Genomic DNA, 23822 nt, shown 5'->3' with positions numbered 1-23822 from the left:
CTCCTTTTACGACGGGAGTGTTTGACAATTTTTGGGGAGTAAATGTGATCAATACACCACTTAGCTGTAGGGATGGGATTAAGAGATGCCTTCTTTTAAAAAATAAAAATGCATTCTCTATGGTACTTATTCATCCAAAGGTCACATGGTCTGTGGTTGCGTGCATTCCTAGAAGGCATTCCAGATATGGGGAACTAAAACCAAAACAGCTACACCACCTGGCTACCTTCTGAAACGAGAAATTCTCATCTAGAGGGATAGAACTATATATATATTTTTATTTCAAATTGTTTATTGTTTTAGTTGTCATTACAACTTTTTCAACAAAGAATTAGAACAATCAGATTCACTTTTCATAAACATCCAATCAAAACGAAGGTAAAGCGATTTCGCTTAGCCCTTTAGAACCAGTTTTCACTTGTTATAGCTTACATGTAATAGCTGGATTCAACCATTGGTCAAAACCTCTTTTAAGATTTTATAAACTATTAAACCATAAACCAAGGATGACATGTATATACACTAACTATAACATTTGCATTGACATTGGTCATTCTAAAATAATCTTAGACAATTATAACATAGGGATAAAATCCAAGCAGAAGTTAAAATCAGGCGAATAAAACCAATTCTACAAATCCAGAGCATCTTGAATACACTCATCTTCAAAAGCGTTCATAAAATCTGTGTATTTCAGGAGTAGAACTTCCGGTATTTTAGGCATTGATATGAAATAGTTTAAAACACTTCAATTAAGAACAAGTCCTTGATAAAAATAAGTTAATATTATATTATCATTTAAGTGAGCATGTTGGTTTCCATCAACTAACTTTACGGCTTTCAAAAAGCATACCATCGCTATGTTTATAGAAACTAGATCTACAGGCAGGACAAGTGTGGAAGGATGGACTGCAGAAAAGGGGGGACGTGTGCCATAAACGGCACAATGGGTTAGACAAAGCACCTTGAACCCAATCTGACCTCTCGGATTGGCCAGTGTAGGTTGAAACAGACCAGAGTGATAAGGGCACATTTCTGACCGCATAAAAGAAGCAGGTTGGCACTTTCTGGGCCAATTGAAGTTAGTCACATATGCTAGGGAGCACAGAATAAAATGGCATTACCATAGTCACGTCTGGAAATAAAGAGGGTTATAGCAAGTGAGTATGAAGGTTAAGAAATGGGAGGTTATTGTGCAGCAATTTAATGTGGGAACAAACTGCTGCCAACCACAGCATCTAAGAGACAGGTGATAGCTCACAGTCAATCGTGACACCCAGGTAGATGGCGTGAGCACCAAGCTCAGAGGAATGCTAGGGAAGTATGCCAAGTGCCTGGTGCAACCCCAATAACCAATATAGATGTGCCAGTTATTGAGAAACAAATCCGGTTATCAGACAGCTGTGAAAGTAGAGTGCCTAATAAGGTTACTCTTCACAATGAAGCTCTTTCCATATTCTGTGCACTCATGATGTTTCTCACCTGTATGTGTTTTTCTGGTGGCTAATAAGTTGTCCCTTCTGAGCAAACCCTTTGCCACATTCAGTGCACACATGATGTTATCCACCTGTATGTGTTCTCTGGTGGCTAATAAGATGTCCCTTCTGAGCAAACCCTTTCCCACATTCAATGCACACATGTGGCAGCTCACCTGTATGTCTTCTCTGGTGGATAGTACGATCTCGCTGGTGAGCAAACCCTTTCCCACATTCAGTGCATTCATGAGGCTTCCCACCTGTATGTGTTCTCTGGTGGCGTATAAGATATCTCTTCCAAGCAAACCCTTTCCCACATTCAATGCACACATGTGGCAGCTCACCTGTATGTCTTCTCTGGTGGATAGTACGATCTCGCTGGTGAGCAAACCCTTTCCCACATTCAGTGCATTCATGAGGCTTTTCACCTGTATGTGTTCTCTGGTGGCGTATAAGCTCTTGTTTCCAAGCAAACCCTTTTCCACATTCAGTGCATTCACGAGGCTTCTCACCTGTATGTATTCTCTGGTGGCGAGTAAGCTCTTGTTTCCAAGCAAAACCTTTCCCACATTCAGTGCACACATAAGGTTTCTCACCTGTATGCGTTCTCTGGTGGCTAATAAGCTGTCCCTTCCGAGCAAACCCTTTCCCACATTCAGTGCACACATGAGGCTTTTCACCTGTATGTGTTCTCTGGTGGCGAGTAAGCTCTGGATTGCAAGCAAACCCTTTCCCACATTCAGTGCACGCATGAGGTTTCACACCTGTATGTGTTCTCTGGTGGCTAATAAGATCTCCCTTCTGAGCAAATCCTTTCCCACATTCAGTGCACACATGAGGTTTCGCACCTGTATGTGTTCTCTGGTGGGTAGTAAGATTTCCCTTCCAAGAAAACCCTTTCCTGCATTCAGTGCACACATGAGGTTTCTCAGCAGTATGTGTTCTCTGGTGGCTAATAAGACCTCCCTTCCGAGCAAACCCTTTCCCACATTCAGTGCACACATGAGGTTTCGCACCTGTATGTGTTCTCTGGTGGGTAGTAAGATTTCCCTTCTGAGAAAACCCTTTCCCACATTCAGTGTACTCATGAGGCTTCTCACCTGTATGCATTTTTTGGGGGCAGACACGTATCATACAAATGAACACTTCTCAAATTCAGTGAACTGATAATGTGTTTCACCTATGTTCTCTTGCGGGAAATCAGTATGTTCTTGAGATGGCAACTTTTCCCATATTCTGTGCATGTGTAAGGTTTCTTGTCAGTTTATTGTGTCAGGTTGTTAATAAGAGAACACTTCCCACAGAATCTTTTCCCAAATTCAAAGCACACATGAGCATCCTTGTGTGAAGAAACAATTTTGGCTCAGATTGAAGCTTTTAAAATATTCAGTGCAAGGATACTCTTCCATTCACATTTACAAGTGTTTCTCAAAATGCTTTTAAGAAACTACCTTTACAATCCTAATATGTATAAAATAGCACTCACATGTGTGCTATCAGGAATAATAGTGAAAACAAAAATACTTCACTTACTGCACATCAAACATTGTTTTTTTCATGCCAGACATCCCTCTACCCCAGGATTGACACAAAGAACAAGCTTGGTTACTGGATGTTACCACAAAGGAGTTGCATGGATGGAAGCAATCTGGTAGACAATGGGCTTCTCAATCTCAGTTCCTGAATACTCTGAAAAGGCAGCTGGACCCCAAACTTGCACAGTTCTAAGATGCTTGGAAATTGCATATTCCAATAATGACGCTTTTCACGGCATTAGTCCAGAGAATCTACCAATCACTGTTGTTGCATTTCTGGGGCATCAATCACCTGTTAAAATAAAAGGAGATGCACGTTATTAGTTTCAACACATTCTCAATCGCAGGCATCACATGTAACAGGCAGACAGGTTCTTAGTAGTAGTGATGTGCACTAGTTAATTACTCACGTAGTAGCTCATAAGACTTTGAATACTAGTGTGCCATCCATTGGGGACATGCACTCTAGGGAGCAGAGTAGTGGTTCTCTGATAATAACATATAATGTGATGGAGGCCATACGCTGCAGGAATAGCGGAATTAATTTTTACTAAGACCATTTTAGTATCCAAGAGTATGAGAACAAAACACAGGCTGGGTGAAGACACATTCTACCATTTTATTTCTTCAGAAATGACTAAACTAGCTTGAAAGCTCCACATTTCCATATGCAAATGATAAAGGCAGGTGTCTGACACTAGATCAGCAGTTTGCTTCAAATTGGGACAGACGTTTGACTAATCTATTTTGTAATCACTGATGACTTCCTTCCATTTAGTCAAATGTATTTTGACCCAAACACAGAGACTGATAGAATGACATTTTTGGCAATAAGGGGAGGTGTACGGGAGACTCCCCCCAACATCGTCCCATTTGCCTTCCTAATGGGAATGCAGCTCCAACATTGTTAATATTCCAGAAGGAATCCGCACCATTTACTGATCACACACATTGTTGTTTGTGTCCCATATGAAATTGATCCTCTAATATGATATATGTACGTCTAAATAGCATGCATAGTTAGTCACCCCAGGATGCGTGTGCCTCTGTCTGTCAGTCCTAGTTTATTTATTGTGAGACCGAAAACATGAGAAACTATGAGTATTCCAGTATGAGGCCAAGCACCAGTTTTAGGTGACCCAAAAGAATCAATTCCCTTTTTTGTCTCCCCCTTCTTGCAGCTTCAAGAAATAAAATGTGTGCGTGTCTGTATAGTGTGTGTGTGTGTGTGTGTGTGTGTGTGTGTGTGTGTGTGTGTGTTTGCATGCACGCGCATGCATGTGAAGGAGAAGTCAGATCTGGGCCTCATCATCACATTTAAGGGCTGGCCATATCACGAGTTGGTGGAACATTTTATTTTTACCTCCAGCTTTCTGCTGGTGGTAAAAATGACAATTTACGGGCCGTTTTTGGACATTTTTGGTGCTATCACCGCCAGCAGTAATGGCTCTCCCCAACACCATTGGGTCCTATGGAAAGGTGATTTACTGCCCCGGCAACTCGTGATTTGACGCATATTCCAGACCAAATTGCAGTAGTGCTATTAGCGTTGGGCGGTATCCCAGTGGTATTACTGCCGGGATACCGCCAAACTCGTGATTAGGCCCATAGTCTTGTCTGCCATTGCATACTCCATCAAGGGCATAAATATCTATCAAGACCACAGATGAAATGTCGGCCATCCGTGAATATTTAGTTTTATTTCAAATGAAATGGAAAAAAACATCAATTTACAAAGCCTGCTCAGAGACCGAACAGAGCGGTTTTTCTAAATTGAACACGAGAGAGCGCAGGCGCAGCAGGGCCAGTAGAGGGAAGTTGGGAACAGCTCAGGTAAAGGTGTGTAAGTGTGTGTGTTTGTCCACGTATGTGTGTGTGGGAGGACTGCCACCCTTTAGCCTAGGGGGCAAGCACAACACAGAGGCCCATGGTGAAGCGGCCCTGATCCAGGCTGCAGTGGTCAGAAAACAACATTCAAATAGTATATTTGACATTCAAAAATACTTAAATAACATAGGAAAAAACAATGAGCCTCATTAAGACCCTGGCGGCCGCGTTATGAACGGTGCCGGTAAAGTACCGGCACAGTTCATACCGGGCCACCACATTACGAGTTTGCTCACGGGTGGCGGTATGCACGTCTGGTCTGGCCAGACGTGCAAACCGGCACCCGCGAGCAGACCAGGATGCTAATAACGGACCCGTCATTAACGGGTCCGTTGTTAGCATCCTCCTAATTCCCATTGAGCCCTGTGGGGGCTCAAATGGGAATGGGAACGTATCGGGTCCGGGTCCCGAAAATGGGATTTACTGGGCCCGCAAATGTCGGAATGGCCCGGTAAATTCCATTTTTAGGACCCGTGTTTGGGGGTAGCCATGCCGCTAAAAACGGCATGGCTACCTCCAAACCCGTAATGAGGCCCAATGAAGTGCTCTTTAAACCATGTATTTTTAATATAAATGCCGTGGCCAGAATTCAGAGAAGACACAACTCGCAATATCCTAAAGGTGCATGAATGGATCAATCGGCAATTCCCATAATCAATACCACATGCGCCGCACCGTTCCCTTCTTAATGTTGTGGTGGCCATATTAGAAGATCACTCTACACCCTGCCGCCTTCGAGGAAACAGCAATACTAATGCTGAACTCCCACAAAGCCAGCCGACACGGGCCCCAAAAAGACGCACATGAGCCCATGCTCCTTGCCATCACTGCCCCGGAACCTACACACATCTCTACAGAAGGACGCTGCTGTGCTCCAGTGCTCCAAGATGGCCTGCCTCCTGTATCGCCTGATTGGCCAGGTCCTTGTCAACAACAGGATGAGGAAACAAGCCGACAGGCAATGCCAGCCTCTAGCCAGGGCACGCACGCGCATGATACCATTCCCCTTGTAAAAAAACCTTTTACCAACATCTGTATGCCCTCTGTTCGTGCCACACGCCGTAACACCCACTCGCCATTCCATATTGATGATCCTCTACCAAAGCTAATCCTTACCAAGGAGATAAGCGCCCGGCCACACCTGGATCATAGTACTGAAGCTAAGCACCCTACGACCTCTATCAGTTGCCATAATTGTTATGAAGAGGCTGGCGCAGTCAGGTAAGCAATGTAACAGTATTTATTTAGGTTACATATAAAGGAAGAAGACCCCCAACACTCAGAGGCTCCTCTCCTTCAGCACTTTCCTCCAACTGACCAACTTAGAACATTATACGCAAGATGCAACCAGAACATTCCATGACATCACACAGGGCTGTGACATCATCATATGGGAAAGCATTGAAGGCTCCCTGCTTCCCATAAGATATCACAACACATCTCCCTTTCTCTCATTTTTTTTCTTTTAACTTACCCTATGAGCTTAAATCTTTAATTCAATTGAAAAACCACACGCACTATTTCCAAACAACCGAGACACACCAACTAACAACAAGACACTCCAGCAACAGTCCCATGACGTTCCACACATCTATACATGGGCTCTCCTCACAGTGGCAATTCTATCTTTATTCCACACTTGCCCTCCGGTCACACGTACAGCTCCTTTCATGACTGCCACAACTCTGACAGGATCCGAATAAAGAGATTCTCCTTTCCTCTTGACAACTCCCTTCCTTATCCTGACCCAATCTCCACACTCCACGCGCAATTCTTTCTTCCCTCTCTTAAGATTTTCGCGCATGACCCATTCGGATTTCTTCTTCACCAATGACTTTCTCACTTCATCAACAACCAGATCCGTTTCTCTACTCCTACCAAGCCATGGCGGACATGCCACGGAATATGGCTTCCTGCCCCTCATAAGCTCGAACGGGCACAGACCTGTTGTTGCATGTGGCGCCATCCTCAAAGCCCAGATCCTATTTTGTATCATGGCTACTTTATCCAGACCACACTCCTCACCCATCCGAATACTCTCCATCACACACCTATTCATCCTTTCAACTACCCCGTTGGATTCGGGATGGTACAATGAAGTTCTTTTGTGGTCAACTCCACACTTCCTTAAATAGCTGGTAAAGTTACCACCTATGAACTGGGGACCATTGTCCATCAATACACTTTCCGGTAGGCCTTCATTGGCAAAAATCTCCTGCAATATCTTTATCATACTTTCTCCGGTGATGTTTCTCACAACCTTAAAATGCACCCATCTAGAAAACAGGTCTACATCCAGAACAATGAATTTTCCACGTCCGTAACCTAACTCCACAGGACCTAGAATATCCATGGCTATCTCGCTCCATATCCTTGATGGGAGGCCCACATCCACCAATGGCTGCTTCTTGGCCACAACTCCCTTTCCACTCTTGATGCAAAATTGACAATTAGCTAAGTAATTCTCAATCTCTCTATCAAACCCAGGCCACCAATATTCTTCTCTCAACACCCCCTTGGTTTTGGTAACGCGAATGTGACCACAATGCGCTAACTCTATCACCTTTTTCCTCAACCCTATCGGGACCACTGCTCTTCCCCACCTGAATAAAATATCATCCATGACAGACAACTCATCCTTCACTTCCCAAAACGGCTTCACCCGCTCTGCCAGATCCACTTTATTCGGCCATGCCGTTGACATCACATATGGAATTACCCTACTCATGATCTCATCTTGCTTTACCTCATCCAACCACTCCTGTTTGGACACAATACCGTCGGTATTAATAAACACTAATTCCATTTCTTCACTGTCCACAACATCAGAGTCAGCAACTCTCACCCTCGACAAATTATCAGCGAATATGTTGTCCTTTCCTGGAATGACCTCCATCTTAAAACAATGTGTCTGCATCCTGGTGACCCAACCTGCCACTCTGCGGGAAACTTTATCTAGGCCCTTATTTTCGAATATAGCTTTAAGAGGTTTGTGATCTGTGCGGATTACAAATTCTACTCCCCACACAAAATTCCTGAATCGTTCTACAGCCCAGAAGCACGCCAATGCCTCCTTTTCGAGAACCGAATATCTCATCTCTGCTCCCTTGAGACCTCTCGATGCATGTGCTATCACCTCTTCAGACCCATCATCCTGCTTCTGGGATAATACCGCCCCAAGTCCATACTCACTAGCATCTACAGTAATGATAGACAGTCTTCTCGTGTCAAAACATCCCAAAGGACGGGCTAAGTTTATATCTTCCTTTATTCTATTAAATTCCAAATCACAGTGACTATTCCACACAAAATCAACACCTTTCCTCAGAACTTTTCTCATCTCTTGCACTTTGTCAGCATAATTCACCACAATTTTTTGATAAAATTCCGTCATTCCGAGAAAAGACCTCAATTCACTCTTATTACAGGGTCTCTCAACTCTCTTTATGGCATTTATCATCTCCTCTTTGGGTCTGATGCCATCCCCCGATACTTCATGTCCCAAATAGTCCACATTTGTCACGGCAAATTTGCACTTCTCTTCTCTCAGCGTGATACCCCTATCCTTAAATATCTTCAACACTTTGTATAAATTCCCATCATGCTCCTCCAAAGTCACTCCACTCACCAAGACATCATCTTGAAAACAGAACACGCCCTTCACTCCTCTCAAAAGGCGATCCATTATTTTCTGAAACACAGAGGAGGCAGATGCCAACCCAAAAGGCATTCTCCTAAACTGGAACACCCCCTCATGCGTCACAAACGCTGTAACTTTTCTGCATGTCTCCTCTAACTCCACCTGATGATAGGCCGACGTCATATCTAGTTTGGAGAAATACTTCCCCCCACCGACCATGGTCAGTAACTCACCCATGTTGGGTAGCGGGTGCCTGTTCACCAACACACATTTATTCAACTCACGCATATCCACGCACAATTTTAGGTCCTCTGAACTTTTCTTCACTATTACAACTGGGGAAACCCATTCAACACCCCCAGCTCTCTCGATCACCCCTGTCTTTAACAATTTCTGCAATTCTTGTTTAACACTGTCCCGCAAGGCAAAAGGCACCGGTCTGAGCTTGGCTACGGTGGGCACACTACCCCTTTTTAGCAATATTTGATATTGAAAACCCTTTATTCTTCCCAAAGTCTCATCAACCACTTTACTAAACTCTCTCACATACTTGCAGGACATCGTGGATGCTTCTGACACTTGTAAAACTTGCTCGGGGTGGTTGGGGTCTAGTCTGATTCCTAAATTCTTCTGCTCTCTCCATCCTAATAAGGATTGTCCCTTTTTTGTTACATACACTTTCCCATCACAACTGCGACCTTTAAATTCAAATCTACTCCACACATATCCTAGTAAATCAATTTTATCTTGGTTGTAGCCTCCCGGATTTATGTCAGGTTCAGACAATGCTGATACCTTCCCCTTCATCTCGCCTTCAAAAGCACTCCTGGACACTAACGTAACTTTTGACCCTGAATCTGCCATCATTGACACCTTACACCCATTCACTGTCAACACGGCATAGGGACGCTCACAATCATCCGTGTTTCCACCACTGGCTACAACATTAACTGTGTTCACAATAACATTTGTCAATGCCAATGCAGTATCTTCTTCTGATGATACTCCATCATCCTCATCATCTACAAACAGGATCTTCCTTTGGCCCGTTTGGCCAAACTGATAGTTTTTGCAACACGTGGAAATATGTCCTCTCCTATTGCATTTATTGCATACAGCCTTTCGCCCTGGACACACTACAGAGGATGCAAAGTGCGTCGCACTGGCACATCGATAACACAATCTCTCGCCCCTTTTTTCCTCTCTCTTTTCGCTTCTCTGTGCCGACATTTGGTTTCTCTTTTCTTCTGTGTTGTTCCTTCCTTTTGTTCTTCCCTTCACCCACATTCAGCACCTCCTGCTTGTTTTCCTTAGAGTCACTTCCTTCAGTCTTGGAGAGCTTGGCAACACATGCCAGCGAGTGCTCTACACGCTTGGCCAAGTCCAGTACTTCATCCAAATTTGGCTCGTCCTTCAGCCAAAGTTCTTCACGTATCTTATTTGAGTGGCAATGCGTCATGAATTGATCGCGGATATGTTCATCAAAACTTCCTTGAAACTTGCATGTCAGGGCAAGGTGACGGAGAGCGGTGGCCCTCATTACGACCCTGGCGGAAAGTGACTGACCGGACCGCCACAGCGTAAATAGCGTTTCCGCCATTGCACGAAGGAGCAAAGTGAGGCCCATTCCGACCCATCGGGCACGAGCACCACGGCATGGCGGAAGTGCAAAGTCCGCGATGGCGGAAACGACCCCAAAACGGCCCACACCGCCGCCGTACGGCGCCCTAGGTGCAATACCGCCACCCATCACAGCGGACACCGCAGTGTGCGCCTACCGGAAAGTACGGTGACCGGAAATATACGGAAACGGAAGTTAAAACATGGGCCCGGAACGGGAAACATCCCGCCGTACACCTATAAAACCACTAAAACCACACAACCACTAAAATAACTACCCTGAGACACACCCCAACCCATCATCCACCCTAGCGAAACCAAGAAAAATGGGAAAAGTAGCGAAGAAAGCGTGCGACCGCAAGCGGCAGGTCCACTTCTCCCGTGAGGAACTCACCGTGCTAACAGAGACCCTCCAGGAGAATGCTGCCGTCGTCTTCTGCACGCAAATGACCAGGACGGCACTTGCAAACAAGAAGGCCATATGGGCTCTGGTGGCACAGCGGGTAAGTGCGGTGGGGACCGCACCCCGCACCCCACAGCAATGCCGTAAGCGATGGGACGACCTGCGGATACGCGTCCGCAGCATACTCTCTGCCAACCGCAACATCGCCACAGCCACCGGGGGAGGTCCTGAATCACCCATCAAGTTGACCCCCTGGGAAGAAATCTGTGCCTCCACCATCGGAATGGAGAGCATAGAGGGAGTCGGAGGGATGGAGAAAGGAGTGCAGACATCCGAAGATTCAGGTAGGTGGGCCAAATAAAACAATGCCAAATCCACAAAGTCCATCCATGTGAAGTACCATGCGTCCACATAGTGCAACAGAAACACATGTCCAGGAGAACGTCCACACACATCGGCCTGATAGCGCACGTTAAAACCCACAATAAATACATAAATAATTAAAAACCCCTAAAACACGCACTACACGTGCAGCAGGCACACCCTAACTGCAGGCTGCCAAACAACTGCACCCTCACTCCACACACAAATGAAAGCACCTCCAAGGCCCCGACCCAAATCACCCTCAGGTACCACCCCAATGCATGTGATACAATGCCATTCCAATTCCCACAGACCCATCAATAACCCTCGCCCTCCTTTACTCCACCACAGGGTCCGATCCAAACGACGAGCTTCAGGACACCCCTACCAGCACACCTGCAAAGAGGGCCAAGACCAACGGCCAAAGACCCTCCACCTCAGCTGCACGCATCAAGACACGGCAGCAGCACAAATCAGGTGGCAGCACAGAGGAGGGAACATCAACAGGCACCCCAGCAGCCAGCATGCCCACAACACCACCACCACAGGTCCCCCCAACGGATGCCACAGAAGGCACTGCCTCTGGTGGCAGCAGCACCATAGGTGACACCCCATTGATGGCAGCATGCTCCGACACAGAAGACGGGGATGTCGAAGTCAGATCCATCCATGACCTGTCCCAATCCCCCTGTCTGTCCCATCCCGTACAACATGAGGATACCACGCAGGGGCACCCACAAGACGACGACTGGCCATCCCCCACAAGCCCTGTGGCAAGGCAACATGAGGACAACAGCCCCTCTGTGACACCCCCGCAAATGGCCATGGCCCAGCAGAGGCAACAGTCCCTCGACCAGTTAATCGTGCAACAGCAGCAACTGGCCACGCTCCTCAAGGACCATGCCGATGAATGTGGGGGCACTAAGGCAGACATAGAAACATCAACTGAGACACTTAGGGCAGAAATGGAGAGAGGTACAGAGACACTAAGGGCACAAATGGAGAGTAGCACCGAGAGCCTGGGAGTCCAAATGGAGAGAAGCACCGAGAGCCTGAGGGGGGAACTGCATGCGACGTCCAAGGACGTATGTGCCGAACTTGCCGCAGTGCGCCGTGTGCTCACTGAGCTCTCGCAAACCCTTAGGGACATGCATGGACGTGAGCAGGCAGAGACATCATCCGTTGCAAGTTCCGTCCAGGGCAGCCCCCAACGTAGATCTGGGAGGAACCTGCGCTCCACAGGCAGGGGTGCCCCTGATACCCGCAGAGGGGGCTTGCAATAGCGACTGCCCACTGACAATGAGCATCTTTGGACACTGGTGTTCGGGGGGGAGGTAGGAGGGTGGAGGGGGTGTGTTGGGCTCACTTGGGTGGCGGGTCGATAGGGTGTACAACATGATATCACATATGCCATAAAAAGTGCACGATCAACCAATGAGATGTGTGGACATTGATCTTTGTGTACTAGGCCATCATAGGCGTACAGTCCATATTGTGCATGTCCCAGACACACACAGTGCCACGAGTCCCGTGTCCATGTATCAGCCACCAGGCGTGAGTGCTAGAAGCATACATCAATGAGATGCTGACGAATGTCACGGCCCTCCGGTGCCTCGCAGACTCCTTGAGGTGCTGCCACATCCCCACCCTCATCATGACCATCATCAGGTGCTTGCAGTTCTGCGTCAGGGGGCATGGGCACATTTCTACGTACGCACATGTTGTGGAGCATGACACATGCCATCACCATCTTTGCAACCTTCACATGGCGGTACAGGAGTGCCCCGCCAGACCTGCTGAGGCAGCGGAAACGACCCTTCAGTAGGCCGAATGCCTGTTCAATGACTACACGGGTACGTGAGTGGGCATGGTTGTAGTCCTCCTCATGCTGGTCCCGTGGGTTCCGGACTGGTGTGAGGAGCCATCTCTTCAGTGGATATCCAGCATCACCTGTATGTGGACGAGAAACGTATGATGTGGAATGCCATTGCTACGTACGCACCCCCCCCCCCCTTCCTGCCAGGTCATTGCCGAATCACATACCCCACATTATCATGCATGTAATGAGACTCACCGAGTAGCCAGGATCTGTTCCCTGCGTGTCGCTCCATGTAGCGTGGTATTGTAGAGTTCCTCAAGACCATAGAATCATGGGTTGATCCAGGGAATCTGGCACAACAATGTGTAATGATCCTGTTGGAGTCACACACCATTTGTACATTCAGAGAATGAAATTGTTTTCGGTTGCGGTACTGGGCCTCCATGGCATGTGGGACGACCAATTCCACATGGGTGCAGTCGATGGCACCAATGCAACCCGGTATGCCGGCAAGTGCATGGAATCCCACTTTTGTGTTGGTAATTTCCTGCTCCGAGCGTGGTAGGGAGATGTAGTCGTCTGCGTGCTGCAGGAGGGCATCGAGCACTTGCAATAGTGTCCGTGAGAACAGTGGCTGAGAAATGCCATGCAACTGTCCGACTGTGTGCTGGTAGGTGCCTGTGGCCAGGAAGTGGAGTACAGACACCACCTTCAGTAGGGGTGGGATGGCGGTTGGGCTATCTATCATGCTGACAAGGTCAGCCTGTGTCATGTCCACAATGGCGGCTATGGTGTCCCGGTCCAGACGGTAGAGGGTGTGGATCTGCTCATCAGTGAGGTTGAACGGATGTGCTCGGAGGCGTGGGATTGCGGGCTGCCTGCGTGGTGGTAGTGGCTGTGCTGGCGGCCCTTGCTGGCCCTGCCTTGGCCTCCTCCTCCTCCTGCGTCTCCTCCGTGCGGCCGGTTGTAGTTGGTGTTCGTCTTCTTCTTGGAGTTGGAGTACTTGCAGTGCTATCATGTCCCCCAGGGCCAACATCGCGAGTCCTGCCGGTAGCATTTCGGTGTGGTTGTGGGAGGAGACTGGCTGTGCAATTTATGTGTTTTCAGGCTGAATGGCCTCCACCTGTGGTGATTCATTCCACCTGTGCAAACTGCTCTCCCCTTTGGCCGAGCACGTCCCGCGCACAACGCTGCAATTCGTGGAATGGCATCTTGCTATTGCAATCATGTATTTGTACCCGATGGCCGTGTAACATTGGTTGATATGTTCATTCTGCTGTGGTCCCATTGTTTCACATACTATCTGTGCAGTCGCGAACAGACTTGTGAAGGGTCAGTGGGACGTAGTACTCGAGTAACGGTGGGCCCTCATGCATCACTGTACCGAGTTGCAACGACGGGCGGGGCGTCCCATTCGTGGGTGAAGGCAGTTGCCATTTTCACACACAGCCGCACTCGATGGATTAATTAGTGTTTTCAAACGGCCACAGATGCCTCTCCGACGTGATGTTGCAAATGAGGAATTCGAAGGGCGGCGCTTTCGGTTTTCAGCTAGCGGCGAGGAAATGCCCACAGGTCTGACTGCAAATATAACGTACTATTGTTCAATGTCCTTGAGACAGGGGCCATGGCGAGGATGCAATGATTGATATGAATGGTTTGGGATGCGCAATAGCGACGTGGGCGATGAGGCCGGACGTTCCCAAATACATGTTACTTCACTACACTGGAATTACGGGCTGGGGCACTGTGGATTTTGCAGGCTGCATAACGCACAGACTCAATGGATATTTCTAATGTTATGTGAGTAAATATTCAGGCGTTTTAATCCCGGGATGAGGGAATGATGAATGGATGCATGGGCAGGTGATTTGATACAGAGTTTGCCATGTACAGGGCTTCTTGGGATCTATCCGCCTCCCCTACGCTATGTGATGCAGGGCTGCCATAGTGGGACCATCGTCTATCTGGCCTTGTTGAGCCCTCCCTGTCTCGACGCGCCCTCAGACACTTGTGTCCATGCACGTTACCAATCCCATCAGATGGATTCTGTTTTCACAGGCGCATGCACAGGTACACTCGTTTGTGATGGTGTTTACACCTCGATATAGATAGTTATGAGTCGCAAGTGGTTTTTGGGTGGTGATGGACCTTTGGAGTGGGCTAGCATGCATATGGCTGTGGATTTAGTGTGATCATTGCAGTGAGTCGTTGGAATGTAGTACTGATGGCCATTCTGTTCTTTTTCTTTTCTTTTGGTTGACAGGTATCTCCTCCCCTTTTGCCACTGCCATCTGTATGCCACTCCTGCAGATGGGTTTTACTCCCGACACCTGCTGCTTCGTGTTAATCAGTGGAGCAGCATTACGATCTTATGGGACGATCGCCAATGGGCCACATGCCCTTACGCAGTACTGGTGGCTCGGAGCAACATTTCAGCCTTTCAGCTGGACTAGTGCCTCCCCATTGGGACGGCCCTGCGGTTCTGTGCGCTTCCATGTTGCCTTTTCGTACGTGAATGTGGCTCTGTGTACCATGAGGGAACAGGGCGTCACACAAGTAGTGGCTGGTCATTTCTTGCGGATGCAGCCCACAATGGTGAAATGTGTTTTGGAGTTCATGGCCTGATGGCTGTATGGGCTTGGTGATTTTGATGTGCATTAAATTTCTATTCTGATTTGGCCCGTGTAGCGTTCTTCTTTGCAAGTGATGTGGCATATGCCTATTTGGGGGGCGATGTATTGTGAGGAGATCTGCACTGGGTTCCAGCTTCGGAGTTTAGTTGCGTGGTACTGTACTGGGCGCGTTTGCCTACGAAGCCCGTGAGGTCAGGGATGGGGGCTGCCAATATGACAGTTTGAATGTTGTCATGCTCAGGGGCGGGGGATTGGGTTTTGTGTAACAGATGCCGGTCAGCCAGGTGGACTGGTGGAATGATGTGATTTTCGGAATATTGCTGGTCACAGGTGCCTGTGTTTGCGTGCGTTTCTTGGTGGGGGACTGTGGTCATGTCCATTGGGATGGCTTCTGTATTCGTGCCATCTGTGCCCTGCAGCTCCTTTCTTTTGTTCGTTGGCATGCATGGGTGACTTGTACATTTCACTGGTTGCATTGTGACTTCATTGCACCTACGGGGAGTTGTACTTTGTGGGCAGGGAGCGGTGTACAGGCACTCAGTGGGGCCGTTTACGGTTGATTCGCGATGCCGTACTTCTCACCATGGCGGAATGGTACATTCCGCCATGCTTGATGGCGTTAGGTACATGTCCGCTAGGGTCGGAATTGGCGTACCCTTGCGCCATGGTGGTGTTTACGGTTTGGCATGGCGCGCGCGCGCGTGCTTGGTGCAGTTAGCGTTGGCGTTCACTACGGTGTCGCTAATGGCATCGTACTTTGCGGTGACGGGTCATAGTCGCACCGAGCGCTATTCGATGGCGGTATTGCATTTCCGCCATCGTTTTCCGAATTCCGCCAGGGTCGTAATGAGGGCCATAGTCTTCAACAGATTCCCCGTGAGCCTGGATCCGCATGCGGAAGTTATAGCGCTCCAAAATTGTACTTCTCTTGGGGTTGAAATGCTTATCTAATTTGAGCAGAGCCGATTCGAATTCATTCAAGTCATCCCCGCTTCCATCCCCTTCCAACTGAGGAAGCGTCTCGAAAATCCTCTGTCCCTCATAACCTAGGAAGTGCAATAGCAATGCCACTTTTCTTTCACTAGAATATGCTGTTCCTCCAGCTGCCCTCATATAGTGCATAAATCCTTTTCGCCACTGGGGCCAAGCAATCTTCGCCGCACCTGGAGTGGGCATGAAAATGGGCGGGCCAGATATGCCATGCCAGGTAAAGCTTCCATGTCTTTGAATCAGGTTTGTTACCCACCCGCCCCCCCTTTTTTTTCTTTTATAGTGTGGCCAAAGTATACTTCTTCCAGCTCAATCCTTGCAGTTTGTTGCACCAGTCCAACAAGGCGTGTATCCGCAGTGACAGTTCACATCTGGGACTGAATGCGGTAAGAAATCATATTTCGGATGGCCAAATTCAACTGCAGGCTCACATAGACTTACTCCCTTCCCCCGGGTATATTCCTGCACTGCGAGTGCAGTCTAGAATCCAATTCACTTGCTCCTCTTTTAAGTGTTTTACGGTACCTCACATCCCTCCCACGCAGATCATCTGCTAGGGGGAATACGGTAGCGGAGTCTGGCGTCTTCCCCACGCTGGCGAGTATGTGCACAGGGTCGCGGGCCGGAATCAGCAGGGGCGCTAACCGGAGCTAAAGGCACTTACTTGCGCAAATGTTGCAGGGACACGGCGGTCGCTCGATGCTACAACGGAAGCGGAGCGACCTTCCCTGAGGCCATGATCACTCGACGGCCGCTCGGCGCGCTACTAGGGAGCGGAGCAGCCCTCCTTGAGCCTTCCCCCACGGCCGCTTCGGTCGTTTCTTCAGGGACGCCGGAATGGGGCCTCAGCATCCGCCGTTCTCTGTGGCGGGCCGCTCAACGCAAGGAGGGGGGCGGAGCAGCCCACTGCCTGTCACTTTCTTCTCTGGCGGCGCCGTCAACTTCCGAACTCCGTCCTCCAGGCTGCTCAGAGGAGGCACGGGCGGAGCAGACGTCAGGAGCGATGCAATCACCTGCTGCAGGCCGCGACTCGACACCGGCAGATGCTGGGGGTCTCCTTTAACCTGTCTGCAGGGACCTCTCATCCCATCCTCGTTGCCATTATTATGAAGAGGCTGGCGCAGTCAGGTAAGCAATGTAACAGTATTTATTTAGGTTACATATAAAGGAAGAAGACCCCCAACACTCAGAGGCTCCTCTCCTTCAGCACTTTCCTCCAACTGACCAACTTAGAACATTATACGCAAGATGCAACCAGAACATTCCATGACATCACACAGGGCTGTGACATCATCATATGGGAAAGCATTGAAGGCTCCCTGCTTCCCATAAGACATCACAACAATAATCGCATTATGACCCTTTTCAGATCCACTGCCAGCCACTTAACCCCTAGCCCCCCTCCTATCTATTTCATACCACCAGCTATTGCACTACACTCACACAACTCCATACCACTCAGGCACTTCTCACATACAATTTACCTTCAGCTGGATACCCGTTCCATGCCCCTCACTAGTTTTCTTCCCCCATCTCTCCCACTCAATTACCATCTCCCCTATCCCCGCCCTCTTCCTCCCTCTTCTTGTCGCTACTGCACCTACCAACACTTCACATCAAGACAACACTATCCACACCACCTACCCTACACCCACATAACCCTGCATGGGTTCCACCAGGCACAGACTACACTCCAGCAGTAACTCAGACCTACTCTCCAACCCTCTACCCAGCCACTGCCCCATACCACCTGCATCTAGGACCTACAGACTCGCCTCTCGTACAACCCCCCACCACAGCCTACCACCAGCCAGATCCTCTATAACATCCTCTCCACTGTCCCACCCCCCCACACACCAACAACTAACACTGCTCCCCTGTCACACCACACAACCAATTCACGACTAAATTGGGCACTCACAATGCACGCTCTGAATGTGACCACTCCTTAGAGATTCATGACCTCATGACAATGAACACAATATTGACATTCTACACATCAGAGAAGCTTGGTGCCACAATACAGCAGCACCCCCCTCCTGCCACGCCCCCTGGGTTCCCCATCAACAGAGCAGACTTCACCAACAAACTGGGTGGCGGAATTGCCCGCATACACAAATCCTCTCTTCTGATCCAAGATACACAGACGACCCCATTACACCAAGCTTCGAAATGCTACTCACTAAGCTTGGCATCAATTCACACACCGCACTCAATATTGGACTCCTCTGCCAACACCCTAACAAAACAAGTCCCTCTAATCAAACCCACTACCAAAGCTATCCTGCTAGGTGACCTCAACCTTGGCTGCAATGACCCACTTGAAATACGAGCTACATCCACCCAGTTTACTCTCCAAAATGAACCTCACCCATATGGTCACCTCTCTCACCCACAGCAAAGTCCACCTTCTAGACTCTATTGTCACCCACATGACTAGCCTTACCATCACAGCCAAATCTCTGCTCACCTGGACCGACCACCACATAATAAAAGTAATATTCTCACATTCACTCACCCCCAAGCTTCACACCCCTTCCTCCCAATATATCTTTGCTCACAATACATGCAAGCTCACCAAAGATACTCTCCTGCCCACACTTGAGCTGCTCTCAGTCACCTCGTGTCACCCACTGTTAGGCAGAAACCTGTGCAGTTCCCTTAGGGACCACTGCAAAAGATTTAAGACTACAGGTGTTTGGCAGTAAACCCACTTGGTAGCAATCTGTACCACCCAGATTTACCTGGTAGCTGTGGATGAGCAGTCAGACCTCTCTCAAGAAGAGTTAGGCAGTATTTAGAGTATACACAATAGGTACAGGGATACAGTAGCACAAGCAAACACTGACCAGAGCTTTGGTGTAAAAGTATATATAATTATTTATTTAAAAAGACACACTTGTAAATTACACTAGCACAAAAAGGTAAGTAAATTCAACACACATCCACTATTATAGATCTACAACCCTGATCACTTGTTAGACAATTCTTAGAGAGAAACACCACTTATTTTCAGACAGAGGTGAGCGCTTCACCTAAGATGGCACTCCAACAAGTTATATAAAAAGGGAGGGAAAAAGGCAGAGTTAAGGAAGCACACAATTTCAATACTTTTAAAAGAACCACAGTAAGGCAGAATAGGCAGAGTTCTACTGGAGAGCAAGGAAGTCAATTGCCAGGCCCACTCTTGGAGAGAGCAAGCAGAAGGGGTCCATGTTCACACAGTGGGGTTAATGCCCAAAGAGTCTTGTAGATAGTTTGCACACAAAGGATGAAATCAAAGTCAAGGAAAGTTAGCTAGGGTGTCCCAGGCCAGCCCAGGTTAGAAAGTCGAGGCTTTACTGTCACCCCGAACAATCTGTCGCAAGGGAAGCCAGGCGGGACACAGTACCTGAAATGGGAAGGAAGCTCCAGCGGGGGCAGTTGTTCCTGGCAGCTGGTGCAAGTCAGTGTTTCGTCCAGAGGAAGAGGAGGTCTCGGCGTGGAGGAAAGATGAAGGTCGTTGCACTGCCAGAGAAGAAACCAGCCACGGAGTTCTTCGGTTAAAAGGTACTACCCTTTTATTTGCGGTAGTGGTAGCTGTGGTATTCCGGTTGCCGGGGTGCTTGGCACGGGCAAGGCGGCCACAGATGCTCCAGGAAGGCGAAAAGAAGGAAAAACTGGTTATCCCCACCCGTCAAAGGAAGAAGACTCTCCGGACTGGAGAACTCCTCTTTCGTCGGGAAAAGTGGTGAGACGGTTCAGCAGGGCTCCACCGGTGGTGTTGTCGTTGCAGGTCGGCTCAGCTTCTCCCTCCTCGGATTCTTTAGGTCCTGTGGCGACTTCTGAAGTTCCAGTCCCCAAAGCCCTGCTTTTATGCAGAAAACCACCATTCACTCAGCCTAGCTGTCACTCAAACATGCTAAGTGGTGAGCCGGGCGGCTCACCACCTGGGCCAATCACACCAGAGTGCGACTTGAGTTGCCAGAGCAACTCAGTCAAGGGTGCCTAAACCCCCCTCCCACACATCCTGTGGACCCAGACAGAGTGGCAACACTTTGGAGAGCTTCTGTGCAGAAGCCCGCCAAAAAGTGGAACAAAGGGCCCGACTTGGGTTGGAGTCACAGAAGCGAACACAAACGCCATTTTGGAACCAAGTTTCGGCAAAATATACCCACTGGTGACTTTATATTAATTTAATAAACCGGCGGTATGTTCGAGGCTATATTAAAAAGTGGTAGCCTCGAACAATGGGAAAATCCCATAGGAATATATTTGCGGTCGAATATAAAAAGTAGTATCCACTGCCACCAGCCAAAACTCGGTCGGGGGGGACAGGACAGTACCCCCTTGAACAACAGACCCCGGGGCAAACGAATTGCCCCAACCAGGACGTCCACAATATGATGGTTTGTAATTGGTTCGGTTCACAATTTAAGACTAGTAAAGCCAATGGTGACTTTACATGCCCTGGGAGACAGTAGTCAGTCCCAGGGTATGGAGTCTATGTTTGGGGGTCGCTACGACACCCCTGGGTTAGGGCACGGAGGGTGCTGTGTATCCCACATCAAAAACACATGAAACCCTATGGAGTAAAAGACCCCATAGCCCATAAACCACATTGAAAGTCAAAGGAACACATCAAATCATGTCTAAGAGTGGGAGAAAAGATTCTCACTCTTAGCAGGAGAAAATAAATAAACCCCAGAAATCCAACAAAGCTGCTGGGGGACTCACTAGGTTTGGGAAATTAGCCTTTACAGAGAATTCTCCCTAACACTCGCCCCCATCTCCCCCAGACTAAGGGACAGGAGGGTTTAATCCACTCCTGGATGAACATCATACCTCTAGTCGATGACATACATCCTAGAGAGTCCATCAGCATTTTGATGGTGACATCCTGACCTGTGCTCAATGGTGAAATCAAACCCTTGCAGGCAGATTGACCATCTCAATAGTTTGGGATTTTCCCCCTTCATTTGCATTAACCATCTCAAGGGTTGGTGGTCAGTCTGAATGACACAAGTAGAACCATACAGGTATGGCCTAAACTGCTTCATTGCCCACACAATAGCAAAGCATTCTCTTTCGATTGTTGCCCACCTTGTCTCAGGATCCTTCAGTTTTCTACTGATGAAGCAAATGGGGTGCTCCCTACCCTTCTCATCCAGTTTGCTAAGAACTGCACCTATACCTACATTGGAAGCATCAGTTTGTACAATGAAAGTTTGGTGGTTGTCAGGAGCTTTGAGTACTTGACAAAGAGCTTTCTTCAGGTTTTCAAATGCCTGATTGCATTCCTCATTCCATTTGACCTTCTTAGGGAATTTTGGAGAGGAGATCACATTCAGTGGAGAAGATATGGTCCCATAGTTCTCAATAAAATTCCTGTAATACCCACTGAGGCCTAGGAAGGCTCTCACCTGGGTTTGAGTAGTAGGTGTTGTCCAATTTTGCACAGCTTCAATCTTGCTGAGCAAAGGCCTTATTTCTCCACCTCCTACCTCATGCCCAAGGTAGACCACCTTACCCTGTTCAATCTGGCATTTGCTTGCCTTTATGGTCAGGTTGGCCTGTTCAAGAGCCTGCAAAACATATCCTAAGTGGTTCACATGTTCTTCCCAGGTTTGGCTGAATACTGAAATGTCATCCAAGTATGCCATGCAGAAGTCCTCCATCCCATTCAGATACTGGTTCACCATCCTTTGGAATGTAGCAGGTGCATTCTTTAGTCCAAAAGGCATAACCTTAAATTGGTATAAGCCAACTGTGGTAGAAAATGCAGTTTTCTCCTTGGCATGGTCTGTCAGGGCTATTTGCCAATAACCTGACATGAGGTCAAATGTGCTGAGGAACTTGGCTGAACCAAGTCGGTCCACCAGCTCATCTGTCCTTGGCAAAGGGTGGGCATCAGTCTTGGTGACTGCATTAAGAGCTCTATAGTCCACGCAGAATCTCAGTTCCTTGGATCCTGCCTTTGGTACTAACACAACTGGGCTAGACCATGGACTAGTAGAGGGCTCTATTACCCCGAGATCAAACATCTTCTTAACCTCCCCTTTGATGTGGGTTCTGACATTTTATGACATTCTATACCCTCTGCTTTTGACTGGCAGACAGTCACCAGTGAAAATATCATGGTGTCCCCGAAGGGGTCAAGCCTGGTGAAAGTGAGAACAGGGAGGCAAACTGATTTAACATAGATTTGCACTCCTCTTGTTGCTCAGGGGTCAGATCTGAAGAGAGATTAACTCCTTCAATCTTTTCATCCAAAGGTAAGCCTCTGAGGAGATCAGGGAGAGCTTCACTCTCTTCTTCCTCTTCTGATGAAGCTAGGAGCAAGGCTCCTACTTCAGGCCTAGAGACGTACGCTTTGAGTCGGTTGATGTGGAAGACTCTGAGAGCTTCCCTGGGTCTGCCCAGATACACCAGATAGTTGACCTCTCCAAGTTTTCCCACAACCTTGAAGGGTCCCATCCATTTATCTTGCAAGGCCCTCTGCCTTGTTGGAAGCATAACTAGAACTAGCTGGTCTTGAGTGAACTCAACCATGTTAGCCTTTTGATCATGCCAATGCTTGACCAGAGCTTGTCCAGCTTTCTAGTTGTCACTAGCTTCTGCCATCATGTGTGACATTCTCCCCCGGAGACCTATCACATAGTCAGTCACTCTGACTGGCTTGAGGGAAGGAGCACTCTCCAACCTTTCCTTAATCAGGGCCTATGGACCTCTGACTGGATGGCCATAGAGAAGTTCAAAGGGAGAATAACCCACTCCCTCCTGAGGGACTTCTCTATAAGCAAATAGAAGGCATTGTAGTAGAAGGTCCCACTTTCTTTTAAGGGGTTCCTCTAAAGCACCTATCATGCTCTTCATGGTTCGGTTGAACCTTTCTACCAACCCATTTGTCTGGTGGTGGTAGGCAGTTGAGAACTTGTAAGTAACTCCAAAGGTTTTCCACATGGCTTTCATGTAGTTGGACACAAAGTTTGATCCCCTGTCAGAGATTACTTCCTTAGGAAACCCAACCCTGGTAAAAATACCAAGGAGGGCCTTAGCCACAGCCGGAGCTGTAACAGTCCTCATAGGAATTGCCTCAGGGTACCTAGTAGCATGGTCTACTACAACAAGGATAAACCTGTTGCCTGAGGAGGTTGGAGGATCAAGGGGACCAACAATGTCAATCCCTACTCTCTCAAATGGGACTCCCACTACAGGGAGAGGCACAAAAGGTGTCACATTCTTGGAGCCAACCTTACCAGAAGTTTGGCAGGTATGGCAGCTCTTGCAAAATGTATCTACTTCAGCCCCAATTTTTGGACAATAGAAGTAGAGTGAGAGCCTTTCCTTAGTCTTCTTGAAACTCAAGTGACCAGCCAAAGTTATCTCATGGGCTAAGTGCAAGAACTGTTGTCTGTTTTCCTTTGGTACAACAAGCCGCTTGTTGTCTCCAGGTTCAGACTCTGTTGGTTCGC

The 23822-nt window shown here is 48.1% G+C and overlaps 1 pseudogene; it reads right to left on the bottom strand.

Annotated features, from left to right (window-relative positions):
* Window positions 1–1559: 1559 nt before the first annotated feature.
* LOC138567661 (zinc finger protein 585A pseudogene) overlaps window positions 1560–23822 on the bottom strand; it is a 574778-nt pseudogene continuing 552515 nt past the window's right edge.

The sequence above is a fragment of the Ambystoma mexicanum genome, chromosome 2p, assembly GCF_040938575.1.
Source record: "Ambystoma mexicanum isolate Mex_15411 chromosome 2p, UKY_AmexF1_1, whole genome shotgun sequence".
Taxonomy (NCBI): domain Eukaryota; kingdom Metazoa; phylum Chordata; class Amphibia; order Caudata; family Ambystomatidae; genus Ambystoma; species Ambystoma mexicanum.
The sequence above is the reverse complement of the archived record's forward strand: the minus strand, read 5'-3'. Positions and strand labels throughout refer to the sequence as shown.